At 39.1% G+C, this 14,720-nt stretch overlaps 1 protein-coding gene across 1 annotated transcript in view; it reads right to left on the reverse strand.

Annotated features, from left to right (window-relative positions):
* The window catches only part of KLHL4 (kelch like family member 4), a 76,058-nt gene that overhangs the window by 39,636 nt on the left and 21,702 nt on the right, over positions 1-14,720 (reverse strand). The gene's annotated exons all lie outside the window — the stretch shown is intronic.

Genomic DNA, 14,720 nt, shown 5'->3' on the forward strand with positions numbered 1-14,720 from the left:
ATTTAGGTCTATGTTCTGGTGAGCAAACTAATTCCCTGCAAACTGAATTCAATGTGAGTGTTTTACTTCTTGGCAATTTCTTTATAAATCTGTCATACATTTAGGTGTTTCTCTGACTGGGTTCAAGCTGCTAAACGGGAAAATTTATATGATTATTCTGTTTTTATTATTCCTAATTCAATAACTTTGGTCTCATTTAGATGAACAGCAACCATAACAGCATTAATTTTTCCCCTCGTGATTGGAAGTTTCCAAAGAGCAATATTTTTCAGGGCTACAGCAAATCCAGCCAAGGCCACCAAGAGGGTGAGGCAGCTGGAGCATATGATGGATGAGGGGAGGCAGCTACAACAGGATTTGTTCAACCTTATGAAGAAAAGGCTCAGGGGCATTTTATTGTTGCCTCCAGGTACCTGATGGGAGAGCAGAGAGCTGACAGAATCGGGCTGGTTTGGAGGTGCCCACTGACAGGACTAGAGACAGCAGACATGTGTTGGTACAGGGGAAAATCTCAGTAGGTAGAAGAAAACTTTCTACCTGTGAGGGCATCAAGCAGGTGGGAGGAGGTTGCCAAGAGAGGCTTTGGCATCTCCTTCAGAGAAAGAAGGATCTGCTTAGGGTGGTGAGACAAAGGCACAGATAAAAGCTGTGGCTGCTCCACACCTGGAAGTGTCCAAGGCCAGGTTGGATGGGGCTTGGAGCAACCTGGGATAGTGGAAGGTGTCCCTGCCCATGGCAGGGGACTGGAATGAGATGATCTTTAAGGTCCCTTCCAACCCAAACAGTTCTATGATTCTATGACCCTAAGTGGACTTGGTTACCAAGTTATCCAAGTTAATTGGTGTAGTTGCTCTAACTGGGCTTTCTTTGAGTAGGTGTTCAGATTAGATGAACTCCAGAGGTCCCTTCCAACCTGTTCTTCTGTGACTGTGTGACATGCCAGGGAGTTTTGGAGATGTTCATCTCATGGCTAAGGTAGAGCCAAGTAAAACTCACACCATTGTCAGCTGTGAAAAAGAAATACATCTCTAGAAATCTCAGCTCCAGCTGGGGAGCAAGGCAGCAAAGCATCACCACCTGCCAATTGTTCATCCCATTCCTGGTAGTCTGAGGAAAAACAAGTCTTTATTCTCTGAAAACCCTCCTTTCCTTTCAATGGGTACAAGCTCTTGAGGAAGATCTTTGTTCACATTAGGAAAACACATTAAATGTGATGGTAGACTGGCACCCAGCAGGAAAGTGGGAATAATTTTTAAAGGTTTGTGTAAACATGTTGAACTTCCAGATAATTTGAATGATGTGTATTAAAATTAAAGGTTTAAATAGGTTTTTATAATCATTTTAATCTTGCAAATGTAAATACCTCATGCTTCCCTTGATTTAGCAAATTATAAAAGTATATTTGCCATAAACAACCTATTGAGAATTCTGTCACAAATCATGTTTTAGGTAGGCTTCAAAATTTACTTTTAGCTACAGCAGCCTCCCAAGTACATCTGCCACCAAAACACCTGACAGAAAAAAGTTCCCTCTCTACCCAAACCTTTTGTTCCACAGTTTGTGTACTGAGCCTCTGCACTCACACTGCATGTCAGGCCAGACACAGAGAACAAGAAGTCGAGTGTTTTTATTACCCTGTTTTGAAAATAATGCTTCAGGAGAACTCCCATTAGTCCATCCTTTGTGAAAGAGATATTCCAGGAAACATCTGCATAGCACAGCACCAGCATTACAGGAGTCAAAGTTAAGTGGAAAGGAACACGAGAAAAACAAAAACAAAGTTATATTTAAAACCTGCAGGAAAGTCCAACTTTCTTTTAAGAGAAAACTTTGAATTCCACAAACACAAATGAGTTTAAGACAATCAGTTCCTTCAGATAATTCCAAACTAAAGGAGGCAGGAGAGATGATCCACTTAAGGGAAGGTGTTGACACATTTAAACGCAGTTGCTTCCTCAAATAACTGGGAGCTGTACTAGAGATTGCAACCCACCTACAAAGCTGGATGCCAAAATTTGGAAAAAATCACAGCATTTCCATAAGATCCAAGGAAAAAGAATGTGAGACATGAGCCTGGTATAAGTAAGTCTGGTTAACAGGAGCAATATCATCACCCTGAAAAGGAAGCCAGAATGTTAGAGTGAAATAAGAAAGAGAAAATATCCATTTTACAGCCAGCTGGGAAGGATCTCCCATGAACAGGGGCTGGAAAGTGATGCCACTAATGTAGCAAAAATAAGCTTAAACACAACTTGAAATACCTGTCACGGGTCGAGAACAAGATATAAAACAATGGAAAAAAAGTGGATTGATGCAAAGATGTATAAAATTAGTTTGCACTGATTTTTATTCTATTTAGTAAAATTTGAGACATCTTTCTTGATGTTTTTCAAAACAGATGTGCTCAAGAAGAGTCAATTGTTAAGTTAATTATTTCATTGCCTACTGGTAAAAATCAGGACCACCAACACAACATTTTAAAATTGGAGAGATTAAAAAAACATAATAACAATTAAGAATTTATTGGGGGGGTGGGAAATAACCTTTTATCATACTTATTCTGCTGTATACAAAAATATTAAATCAGTTGCCCAAGCTGTCAAGTGTTTTCAACCCACCAAAACACACCTATTTATTGGCTGTCGGGGACTGAGGCAGATGAGAGAGTAAAGATAATTGCTGAGAGATTTGAATAATGAACAAAGGTGTCAAAGGGTTAGAGGCAGGATTTCTCACAATTATTGCTTATTCTGGATGCCTTATTGGAGAGATATGAGAAACACAAACAGCACTTCCCAAAGCACAGTTATTTAAGGGATATTGTGTTGAACAGCTAAAAATACTGTTCAGCTTAGAAAATCTCATCTAAATTTCATCTTTTCCCTTTTTACCATGGACCAGCTGACCCTTCCAACCTCATCCCTTCTGTGATTCTGACCCTGTCCAACACTAACAAGGAAAATGAACTGTAAACATGCTGGCAGTTTGCAGCATCCATCTTTCCCACCTGCAGGGAGGTGGGACAGCTGTTCCCAGCCCTTCTGCTGGAGCAGGGACTGTTCCAAATCCCTGCCAGTTGGGAGAAGAGTTTGGAAGCAGCTCTGCTGGGGGCGGTTTTCCTTCAGCACCTTCCCTGGCTCCTTAGGAAGTCTGCAGGCTTTCTTGATACAGCACGTGGATGAGCACGTGGAATTTTTACTGGGAGGAATTATGTAGAACTACTGCTTTTGTAGAAAATCTGCCCCTTATGAATAGCAACACTCCCAACTATCAAGAAAAATTAGCAGAGGCAGAAAAAGGCAATCCATAATTTTACATGTATTATATGTAGAGTAGAAACCCAGTAGGGGCATTTTGACTTCCTAAGAGCCCATTTCTAAGAAAAAAAATTTTCAAGTGAGTTAAACAAGCAACTTTTCTTTTAAAATAACTTTAAATATACTCAAGATGAAAAAATTCTTACAACCTTTCCAAAGTGAAATTTCAAACTTAATACTGATCTTCTTTTGAGGCATAAAATTACATCCCTTTACCCCTATTAGTCCTGAGTAGCACACAAACATCACACTGCCTAGAAATAAGTGCAGAGTTGAGTCATAATGTATCTACTGCTGAGTCAGAAAGAGTCTGTTTGCTTTTGATTTCTTGGTGTTTTTGAGGGTGTATTTATTTCATTGTTCTTGAGGTATCCTTTTAGTGCAAGTACTCCAGAACAAGTTGTTTTCATTCTTCTCTCTCTGGCCCTTTGTTCTCTTCTGCAAAGCATTTTCTATAGCATTTGGAGTAAGCTAAGCCTTTCTACTTTAAGAAAACTGATCTGAACAGGTCACTGGCAAGTACCATGAACAAACTTGTTAGTCCCTCATTGCTATAACCATGAACCTAAACCTCAAACCCAAGGTAGGCAGCTGTGATCTAAACATAGTTTGTTACTGCTCATGTAAAATCCCATTTCTCAGTAAAAAACAAAAACCAAAACCCAAACAACCAAGCAAAAAACACCCAAACAAACAAAAAACAACAACAACAACAACAAAAAATACACTAACCGAGCAATTGGAAATGTAGAGATACACTGTGAAATATAAACTGTTGTATGTTTTAATTTGAATGCCATTCTCCTTTCTAACAGCACGTATGAGGTCGGAGCAGGTCACTCAAGGTTTTATCTACTTTTGTCCTGAAAACCTCTAGGACAGAGATGTTGGAACATCTCAGGAAAACTTGTTCCAGTGCTTGACTGTCCCAGTAGTAAAAACAATTTTCTTATAACCGGTCTGAAACTGCCTTGTTTTGATTTATGCCCACTGCCTGATATCTTTCCTCCTCCTCCCAAGCTCTGTGAAGAGCCTTGCTTGGTCTTCTTGATGCCCTTCCTGTAGACACTGGGAGGCTGCTGGAACTGCCCCTTCTCCAGGCTGAGCAAGCCCTGTTCCCTCAGATTTTATTCTCTGGGAGAGTGTTTCAGTCCTGAACCACCTTGGGGACCTTCTGCTGAACTCACTTCAGTTTATCAACATCTTTCTTGTGCTGTTGGGGCAGGACCGTTCAAACCCAGCAGTATTTATATGTTTACACATATAACATATTTTTATATGCTCTGCTTACCTAATTAGCAGCAGAATGGTTGATGCAACTTGCATTTATTACATGTAACAGCTGTATCAAACAATAACTGATTCCTAGCATATGATGACATATATTCTGTAACTGTAAAAGGATCATGACAGTTATGTTCTTATAGGAAATACTTGAATTTTCTGCTTACTGATAATAACTCCTATTTAACCATCGATTATTATCATTGGATATGAAAGAGAATGGAAAGGATCTGGCATACCCTCAACAAAACCCACTATTTAGATTTGACACTTGTCAGTATAGGTCTGGATCATCTGCCATCTCAAAGCCTTGACAGAATAAGGACTTATGCCCAAGGTCAGTCTTCTCTGGTAAGTTTTTGAATGCTACTCTGGTTCATTGTCTCCTAAAAAGTAATAAATGATGCCTTTAATTTCAAGAGAGGGAAATCCTTGAGGCATTTCTGCGCATTGTAGACTATAATAGTTCTTGAAAGTGGTTTTTAATCCCACAAATGTGTTCTGAGGCTCATGAAAGGTGCTGTACATCAATAAAGGCTCATGAAAGGTACTGTATGTCAATAAAGCCCCCTCAGAACGTGTGGTCCTGCATCTCCCCTGAATCATTGACACCAGGGATTAGAGAGCATTTCGATTATTCATGAGGAAATGACCAGCCTGGGGCAGGTGTTGGAGAGGGTTGAGACAATCATTTCGTGTCCTTCTCCTTAATGACTTATCTAACTTCCAGTACACATATTGATTGGAACACAGACACACACACACAAGTTCACAAAAGGGGGCTTGTTGTATCTGCAAGGGTGGAAAGAGGCATTCTGGAATCCTTGTGTACCTTTTCCCTACCTTCAGTTTTCCCTCAGTTGTCATCATTTTCCCTACCAATTTTCCCAGATGCTTCTCTCTCCTTTGTGATTCTCTAAGAGTACAAGGGACAGAACACTTTTTAAAATTATACTTTATAAGCATCACAGTCAAAGCTCATCTGAAAAAGTGCTGTGAACCAATATACTTGGGATCAAACTGTCTCATAGCATCCTAACACTGTCCTTTTTGGTCATGTCACCTGTAAAAGCACACAATAACTCCATTTTTGCTTTGACAAAAAGCCATACAGATCCACATCATGATATTATTGTTGTTCAGCCTGGCTCTAGCTGCTGTCAGCTGCCAAAATGCCTTGAGGCTGCACTTTTACTCTGTGATACCAGCCCAGAATATAAAAACACAAACCCACATTTAAACCACTCAAGTCCTATCCTTCTCATGAAAAAAACTTTGGTTCTGTCATGTTTGCAATTTTTAGAATAGTCAGACTCAGCATCTCTATTTTAGTGTGTAAGAAATTTTGAGGAAGTGTTTTCATATTTTCTAGGGAAAAAACATAAATGTAGGTATGAGCACTGCACCATGAGATGAAAACTGAAGAACTGATATTATAATATAGTATGTGTTGTCTTCATATGCATTTTATAATAATAAAAAAGGTACTGAACAACACAGTGATTGGATTTACAAGTGAGAGAAAATTTCAGGGAGAGAGGAATGACACAAAACCTCCAAAAAACACAGATTACTCAATAGAACATACATTATTCTGAGGCAAAGCCTATTAATGACAGAGTCCCCATGGACAAGAGATACACAGCCTGCTGAAGGGAAACAGAAGAACAGAACCCAGCACATTAAATCTGATTATTAAGTGTCAAATGGTTGAAAAATCCAGTTATGGCCTAGGAGAGGGGTGTGACTGAGAATAGCATCTCTTGTTTTAGTGCAGATTATGTTGTATTAATGTTTTTCAGAACTTCACCCAATTGTCTTATTTGACCCAGTCTCATGTCTCTTAATCTTGAACCTGAATTTTGCTGTTATTTATGCCCCCCCAAACACCAATGATGTGAAAGGAGTTTCTGTGGGTGTAACAGTCAGGGTTTCTGTGTTAAAAGCTGTAGACAAAAACTTTAATTCCATTTTAAGTCTGCAGCTGAGTTTTGGGTGCAGATAGCCAGTCCTGCCTGGCTGGGAATGGAACAGCACTGAATTGGTCTGCAGGAATTTCTGGTACTTGGGTGACAATGTCAAGTAACACCATTTCCTACAAGGTCCATTGATGAACAGCAGAAATGGATGCAGGACAGAAACACCCATCACTGCTGGGTAGGTGTGTACTGATGAGATCTGGCAATGCAAGGTGGCCCTTTTCTCTTTAATTAAGGAAAATACTGGCAGCTGCATACATTAACTATAGAAATTCTATAGCAAAGACAGCTCTGCTGTGATAAATTAAATCATTTTGCAAATACACTACTAGAGAGCTGTTTCAAAAGAAATTAAACCTAGCAAGCCTCCTGAGATTAAGCTTCTGCTGAAATAAATTGGTAATATCTAACTAATATAGTGCAGCATATGTCACAAACAAGAGAAATGCTCTTGGTTGATTGTGCCAATTTAAAAGGCTGTTTATATCCAATAATTTTGAGGTCTTAATTTGTGCATCAGGGGTTATAAAGTACTTTAGAACACATTTTAAGGTGCTTGGCACAGTTGGAGTTACAGAGTTTGGTATTTTGTTTTACTGAGTTTCCTAAATTCAGTTACTGCTTATACCTCTTGTTAGTGAGTGGCTGATGGCTTTTTGCCTTCTTAGCATTTAGGAATACTGGATGCTACCACCATTTTCATGTAAAATACAGTTGGCTTTAAAGAAAAAGGTCTCTAATTGAAATGGTGTTAATGTGGAATTAATGATCACAGGAAAAATATACCTGCCAAATTCCACTGCTTTAAAATACAAGATTCAGCTAACCATGGAAACATGCAGAAAAGCCTTGGACACGTGATTCTGTCTTAATCACTGTTAGCAGTTGATTATTTTTAGTGCTTTATTTCATAATTTTATGTCTGACGTTAATGAAAATGTTATGGGAGGAAGCAGTGGGAAATGAAAAGCTATTTGCCTGTCCTTACTTACTGACTCCTTCTTGCTGATCCACTGAGGTATTTTTTTCCCCTCTGAAATTGCTCTCTGTATGCTGGAACACACCTCATTGTTCTGCTGGTGACAGTCTAATCATTCTGGCTTGCAGACCCCTCAATAACATACCAGCAAGTACATGCCACAGAAAAGGCATTGCTGTATTACTGGGACATATAGTCCTCTTGAAAATAACACATATTTTATCTCTGAAAGGAAACTATACAGAAATTCTGAGAATCCATGATGTGATTCACATCACTTATATATTAGGATCTTTAATCACGTTCTTTTCAGGGACTCGTAAAGTCCAAGGTTTAATAAACAAGTGAAGATTACTGTGCCTATTTTTTTAATACCAGGACAAGAATTATTTTCTTTCTGCAACAACTTGCAAAATTACAGTTGCCTTTTCAGCTCAAAAATGGAGAATTCTTTAACTCAAGTATCTTATTTTTGTCAATATTTTGATTAACGCTGCAGAAAACTTTATGTAACACTGTTGATATTTTTTTCCAGTTTTCTTTTAGTTTTTAAGTTCTACATATAATTATATGCTTATAACCCATTCATATGAAGCTTTAAATGATCACAGAATCATTAATGTTGGAAACGACCTCTTAGATCATCAAGTCCAACCATCAACCCTGCACCTCTGCCATGTTCCCCACTAAACCACATCCTCAAGCTCCATATCCAGATGTTTTTGGAAAACTTCCAGTGATGGTGAGTTCAACACCGCCCTGGGCAACTTGTTCAAATGCTTTACAATTCTTTCCATGAAGACTCTTTCCTAATATCTAATTGAAACCTGAATCTAAATCTAATATTTGAATGTTGAAGAGACTTGTCCCCTCTCGGTAAGGTTCTGTGGTCTGTGTCCACCTTGCTCTCCCCATACATTAGTGACTGGGCTGATGCTTTGACATGACCCCAGGTGTTTTCTTTTAGATTTTATTACATGTCTGAGTCTGACATCATCCAGCTGAGGCCTTGTGGCTGGACCAGCCATGGCCTTGCTGCCCAGAGCCCTCCAGTGCAGGGAGTGTGTGACAGCCTCACTGCTCCTACAAGGAGGGAGGAAAAGAGGCTTCTCCACTCCTGCAAAAACATCTCTCCCTACCACCCACCACTCACTGCCAGCACACGGGTGACTCATTAATCTGGACACACAAATCAGCTTTGCAGGACCGAGGGCTAAACCATGAAAAGCTGCATCCTCAGCTCCGGGCGTGAGCAGGGACACCATGAGGGCTTTAATGTCAGAGGTTGCCTCCTGAAAGCCAGACTGTAGAGTCCTTGCCTGGCTGGGTTGGAGCAGGACAAAGAAGGATATATTTAGAACAAATACAGTGTTTGAATTCTCAGTATGCAGGAACTAACAGTTTTACTCGGTGCTACCGTGGTATTTAAGGAGAGGCTTTGCTTTGTGTCACCCTTCCTAAAGCTGTTCTCAGAGCTGTTTGGAGACATTATTCACGTGTGATGCTGGTATATGTCAGTAATATATAAAGGTAAAGAGAGAATGAGGTAAAACAATAGGTCTGCACTAGTTCTTACAGATTTTAATTAGTGTTCATCAACTGCTGCTGGTCCTCAGCTCAGCTCAGGTTTTGTGAATTAGCCCATAACACCCACAGAGAGCTTTGCAGTGAAGGACACATCCCAGCTGAGCCTCTCAGAAGGAGGGAGGTGGGTTTGAATGGCACAATAAAGACTTTTCAAACCATTGGGCACGGTTTATGTGGCACCTGAAGCCGTCACCATGCAAACAGGCTCTGCCTGGGGGAATGAATTGTGTTAGAAGTGCTGCCTGGGCCCCGCCAGGGGAGCTGTGAGGAACAGGTTTGGAATCCTTTCAGCCCAAGGATTAAAAAAACATGCTTAGAAAAAAAAAAAAAAGGAAAAAGAAGAATTAGATTTTTTTTGTTGCTGTTGAAGCCTGTTTAAAATGCTGTCAGCAGTGTAAAATGGTGTAAAATGGATCAGAGCTGCCACCTCAATCTTTAATGAGATAATCTGAAATGGGAAGATCTCGGGCACCTAGTCCAGGTCAGTACAAAATTGTCCTTATGTGATGTTCTCTTTAGTGAGCTTTAAAGTACTTGGAATAGATCACCCATTTCCCTGTAAAAGAGACAGCACTGAAGTAATTTTCATCATTTTCTGTGAAGAGGCCAGCTTTAACTGCAAACTAAACTTTCTTCTTTTTTTCTGTGCACAGTTGTGCTGCCATTGCTATAAAGAATTCAGTGCTGACTTCCATAGCATGACTAAAGCCTTTCCCCACTTTATTTTGTTTTTAGCTAAAGGCACTTTATTTTATTCTTTATTTTCCCTCTCCCTGATTTTCCTCAAAGCCAGTTTTCCTATTTTCCCTGTATTATGTACCCCTAGGCTGAATGCACATTTCCCACCTTTTTAATTTAGCAGAGGAATAGGAACACAGGTAGGTGGAAATTCCTGTGTTGTGTTATAGAACCCACATAGTTCCTTCCATAGCCTGCCTAATATAAATAGGGCCATTTTGAGTTTGGGAGTCTCCTCAGTTCCTTGTTTTTAAATCAAATAAGCATAATATAGAATGTTTTTTAAAAATGCCTTAGTCAGGAAATCATATGATCCACCAGTAGAGTCAATAAGTTTGGTGAATTCTTTTTCAGTCCTGTCAAAAACCTATTAGGTTTCAGTGGGTTCTCCCCAACACATAAATCTTGCCAAGCATCTTATTTCCTAATTACACAGCCCAGACTGTCAGTTTGCAGATGCTGTACAGTAAATTAAATTGTCAACAATATACAGTGAATATTTGTGCTGCTGAAGCTGTGGTACTGAACTGTAAGTGCTTTTTTGGCCACTTTTTGGTACAGCTTTCATTACTTACAGTTGTGCAAACACTTCTAGGTGGAGAGAAATAAGCATATTCAACAACTATAGACTACAATTTGCTCTGTTTTATCAGCCATAAAAGTAAAGATAACGAGATACTTCCCATACTTCCTGGTACTTTTATGTATTTGGGGTAGATTTCAAAGTCAGTCTTGTCTCCTTGTACCGGTACAAAGTCAGGTCTTTGAGTGTGGGCAGCTACAGATAAGAAACAATTCAATTCCTAATAAGCAGAAGCAATCTATCTAAAAAAAAAATGGGATTTTTCTGACAAAAAATGTCACAGTATTGTCTAGAAGTTACAATGAGATTATGTACTGGGTAATTTTTCCTTATCTTTGACCTAAAGCTCTAAAAACTTCTTCAGAAATCTTTAAACGATTTCTTAGAAAAGCAATATTCCACTGCCTTTGTTTTACCATATATAAATTAACTTCATGCTCTTTGTGACTCTTCTCTCCTTAAAGCAGGGAACAGAGAGCAGATTAACTCAATAATTAATTTGACCTGACCATTTTCCAGGTCCAAGTGTGGGTGTCATGCAGAAGGAGTTATCTGGGACAGATAATACACTGACCATACCAAAAAGTGTCCATGCTCTTATTCCAGATTCACATTCCAAAGCCAATCCTTCTCCATTCTGCTTCACTGGGTAACCAATACCCAGCAAGGCTACACCCCTGAGCAGAATAATATCTCAAAAGAAAGGAATGCAGTGCAATATTTCTGTCTCATCAGTACACTTTGGTCATGGCACTGGGGAGAGTGACTTCAGTGGAAAGGTCTTTGGGCAGGATATTTGATTTACTGGAAAATAATGCAACTGTTAAGCTAAAATTTTATTCTTAAACAAAGATACTCAAAGAACTGTTCATTGCTTTTCTTTGACTAGAGTATATTTACCTAATAGATTTTTGTATTTCAGAAAATTTTGTTGCCAATCAATTTATCTGGGTAAATCTCTCCCCTTACAGAAAACGTGTGTTCAGGTATTTTTTAAGTGAAATGGCAGAAAGTTGTGCAGCTTGTCAGGCTCTGTGTGTGCTTTCAGAGATGCCAATGGGAAACACAGTTCTCTAAACACTGATTTAAAGTCACTCTTAGCTATGAGAGAGCAGAAATTCAAAGGTTTTGTGTATTTTCATCAACTATTGAACTGATTCAAGTAGTTAAGTAGCTACATTGAGTAGCTACAAGTGGATCTGAGATGTATTTTCATTGTCTTAAGATCAGAACCACGAAAATAGAAGAGGTATTATTTTGTGTTTCTACTAAAAAAAAAATAAATCTAATTTCTTGTTAAATCTCCAAAGTTAGAAGACGCTTATTTCCTTTTGGAAATGTGTTTTTCTCTACAGCACTTATACTGCATATAATTTATGTGTATTTTAAAACTCTATGTCTTAATCACTGCTGTACTTTGTCAGTGAGACACTGGCAGCTGATTGCATCAGTCATGGGAGAATTTTCAAAAATGCCACAATTTTAGTTCTGTTATGGGAGAGAATGGAGAGGTTTTTGCTTTGTAAAGCCAAGACTGAAACTGCTGAAATTTCTACTGATCTCTGCTCTGGAATTAATTTTTTAAATGACACTGCAGGAAATTTTTTTGGCTTGAACTCCAGATTATATTCTGGGAGTTTTTCACAGAACCATAGAATATCCTGAGTTGGAAGGGATCCATAAGGATCATCATTGTGCAAACACTCCTGGACCTCTGGCAGCCTTGGGGCCGTGCCCACTGCCCTGGGGAGCCTGTTCAGTGCCCAACCACCCTCTGGGAGAAGGACCTTTTCCTAATATTCAGCCTAACCTTCCATAGAGACCAAAAAAAGCCTGTATTTACAGTCACACTAGTTTGCTAAAACACTCAAGCTGAAACTCCACTGTCTTTGAGAGAATTTGGCATAATTTCACCAGTTTGCTGAATATTTCCAGCCTTCTAAACTGGGACAGACTCCAGTAGCACTTGAGATAATTTTTTTTCACTTGGTGTGTGTCAATTTAAAACTTTCTCAAGAAGATTTAAGAGATAAGGAGGAGAGGAGAGAAGAGCAATTTAGGTTTTTTTGTGAATCTGTTCTTAAAAGTTCATTGGTTTTGAGCATCCCAGGGCTCCTCTCAGCCCCTCTGCAAAACCAGGCCCAGACTCTTCCCCCAAGATCCTGAAAACCCATCAGAGCTGTGAGAAGGATGGAGGTGGAAAAGGGATGCCCTGGGTGGGGGATTTACATCAATCTGTCCCAAAGACATTTAATCCCTGATCTAAATCTATAATTAAATCTAATAATTAATTATTTCATCTATAATTAAATCTATAATCTAAATGCTCAATAGCTTGCAGGAACATGTGAAAACTGTGAGCGCTCCTTTGTCATTGGGATTTATAAGTACCTAAATATTTTACAAAGGTATTAAAGACAGAATCATTTCTTTAAATTACTGCAAACAATGGGTCTTAAAAAGCCTTCTGTCGTATTGCTTGTGTGTTTGGAATGTTATCCATGAACTTTCCCCCAACCATTCCAGCGTGTTCTATAATCTGTTCACAATAAGCACATTTGCAGATGTGCAGACATATAATGATAGGAAGTACAAACAAGACCTCTGTGTAAAGCACAGCACAACAGGGGGCCAGGAAGGTTTATGATTCAAGTAGTTTAAAAGACTTTTTAATAGCAGATGAAGGAGATTCAGTTTGCTTTAGGAGAGTACATACAATAATAATGCACGCACTTAGTGCAGAAAGAGATGAAGCAAAGCAATTATTCTGCTCTTAGCTGATGTTATTTGTGTAGTAAACCACCTGGATGAGGTATTTTATCAAGATACTTGTTTAAAATATTTTGTCAGGCAATCTGAATTGCAATTTATGCATGAACCAGCCAGATTTGATGAGCTTTATGGGTTTTTTTTTCCCCCAATACATTGCTTTTGCAACAAACAGATCTCCCAAACATTTGCAGAAAGCTTTATGCATCACAACATGAAAACCTTAAAGGCATCTTCCTCGTGCTTCTTAGGATTTCACCATTCATGTAGTGACTAAATTGCATTTATCACAACCAGAACACAATTCTGGCCTGTGCAGGAGGATTTCCTGGCTGCTGAGCAGTGCAAAGGTGCAACACAAGTATTTCATTTCTAGCATGGAAAAGTGAGATGTGCAAGGCAGACCCTGTGTATTGAAATTCTACTTGACATAGGGAGAATTACATATTTGCTTGGCAGAGAACATTTTGAGAAGATCCATAGGCATGTCCATCACTCAGAGAGGTTTTGAAGATCTTTCTTATCTGAAGTGCCAGGGACTGTTAAGCTGCATCTCTTATTTTTAGCTGATTCCAAGTGTAGGTCCTTTTTGAAGACAAAGTGGAAAGAGATTGACATTCTTAGGGAAAAAAAACCTTATGTACTGTATCTCCTGGCATTCTCTCTCTGTACAGGATGTGTGAGTTGTTGCAGATTCCTGGGTTTTTTCATTGTGATGCAGTTTAAATATATTTTATCTGTTTGAGAACTTAAAGCTGGGGGTTGGAAACCCAGATTCAAATGCTCTACCAGTTGGAATATAATGCTAGAATTGTGCCATCACTTCAGTTTTTGAATGACATTCAAGCTCTCTTATAAATTTAACTCATTCCTGTGTTACCTTCTGTATTAATAAAACCTGTTTGTTAGGTCTAGAGTTTTTTCACAGTGCCCTATATTTCAGAAAACTAGGGCAACCATTTCTACTGCTGTTTCAGATCCTCCAGGGAGCTGGCAATTAGTTATTGGGAAAATCCTGGTTTGAGTTCTGCTGAGGTTCACAGGGCAGTGACCAAAGGTGATTTGAAAACCCACGGTAACAGAACTGCCTTTTAGACTCTGCTGCTTGCCTAAGAAAAGGCATTATTATCCTCTACATGTTTGAGCAGAAGTCTATAAATATTGTATGCTTGATCTTAAGCCAGGCAAATTCATAGTGGAAATATAACATTTTAATATAAGAGGAGCCAATGCTGAGGTCAGGAGGGCTCTGGAAGTAAATGCCAGAGCAAGGACTGCCTCCTTTTATATGTGGGATGGATTTCTTCGAGAGGAATATGGTGGTGTGTTTGCTTTTCTTAATAAGAGCTTAGAGATTTTTTGGAAAAGGACCTTGGTTTGAGATCAGCTTTTAAACTTGAGCTCCAGAATTTGGCAGTAGGCAGGAATGTTGCCACGGCAACCCATTATCTAAGGCAGTGTTACTGAACCTCCTGCCAGTTCAT

The sequence above is a fragment of the Manacus candei genome, unplaced genomic scaffold, assembly GCF_025592945.1.
Source record: "Manacus candei isolate 608988 ecotype Guabito, Panama unplaced genomic scaffold, ASM2559294v1 h1tg000003l, whole genome shotgun sequence".
NCBI lineage: Eukaryota > Metazoa > Chordata > Aves > Passeriformes > Pipridae > Manacus > Manacus candei.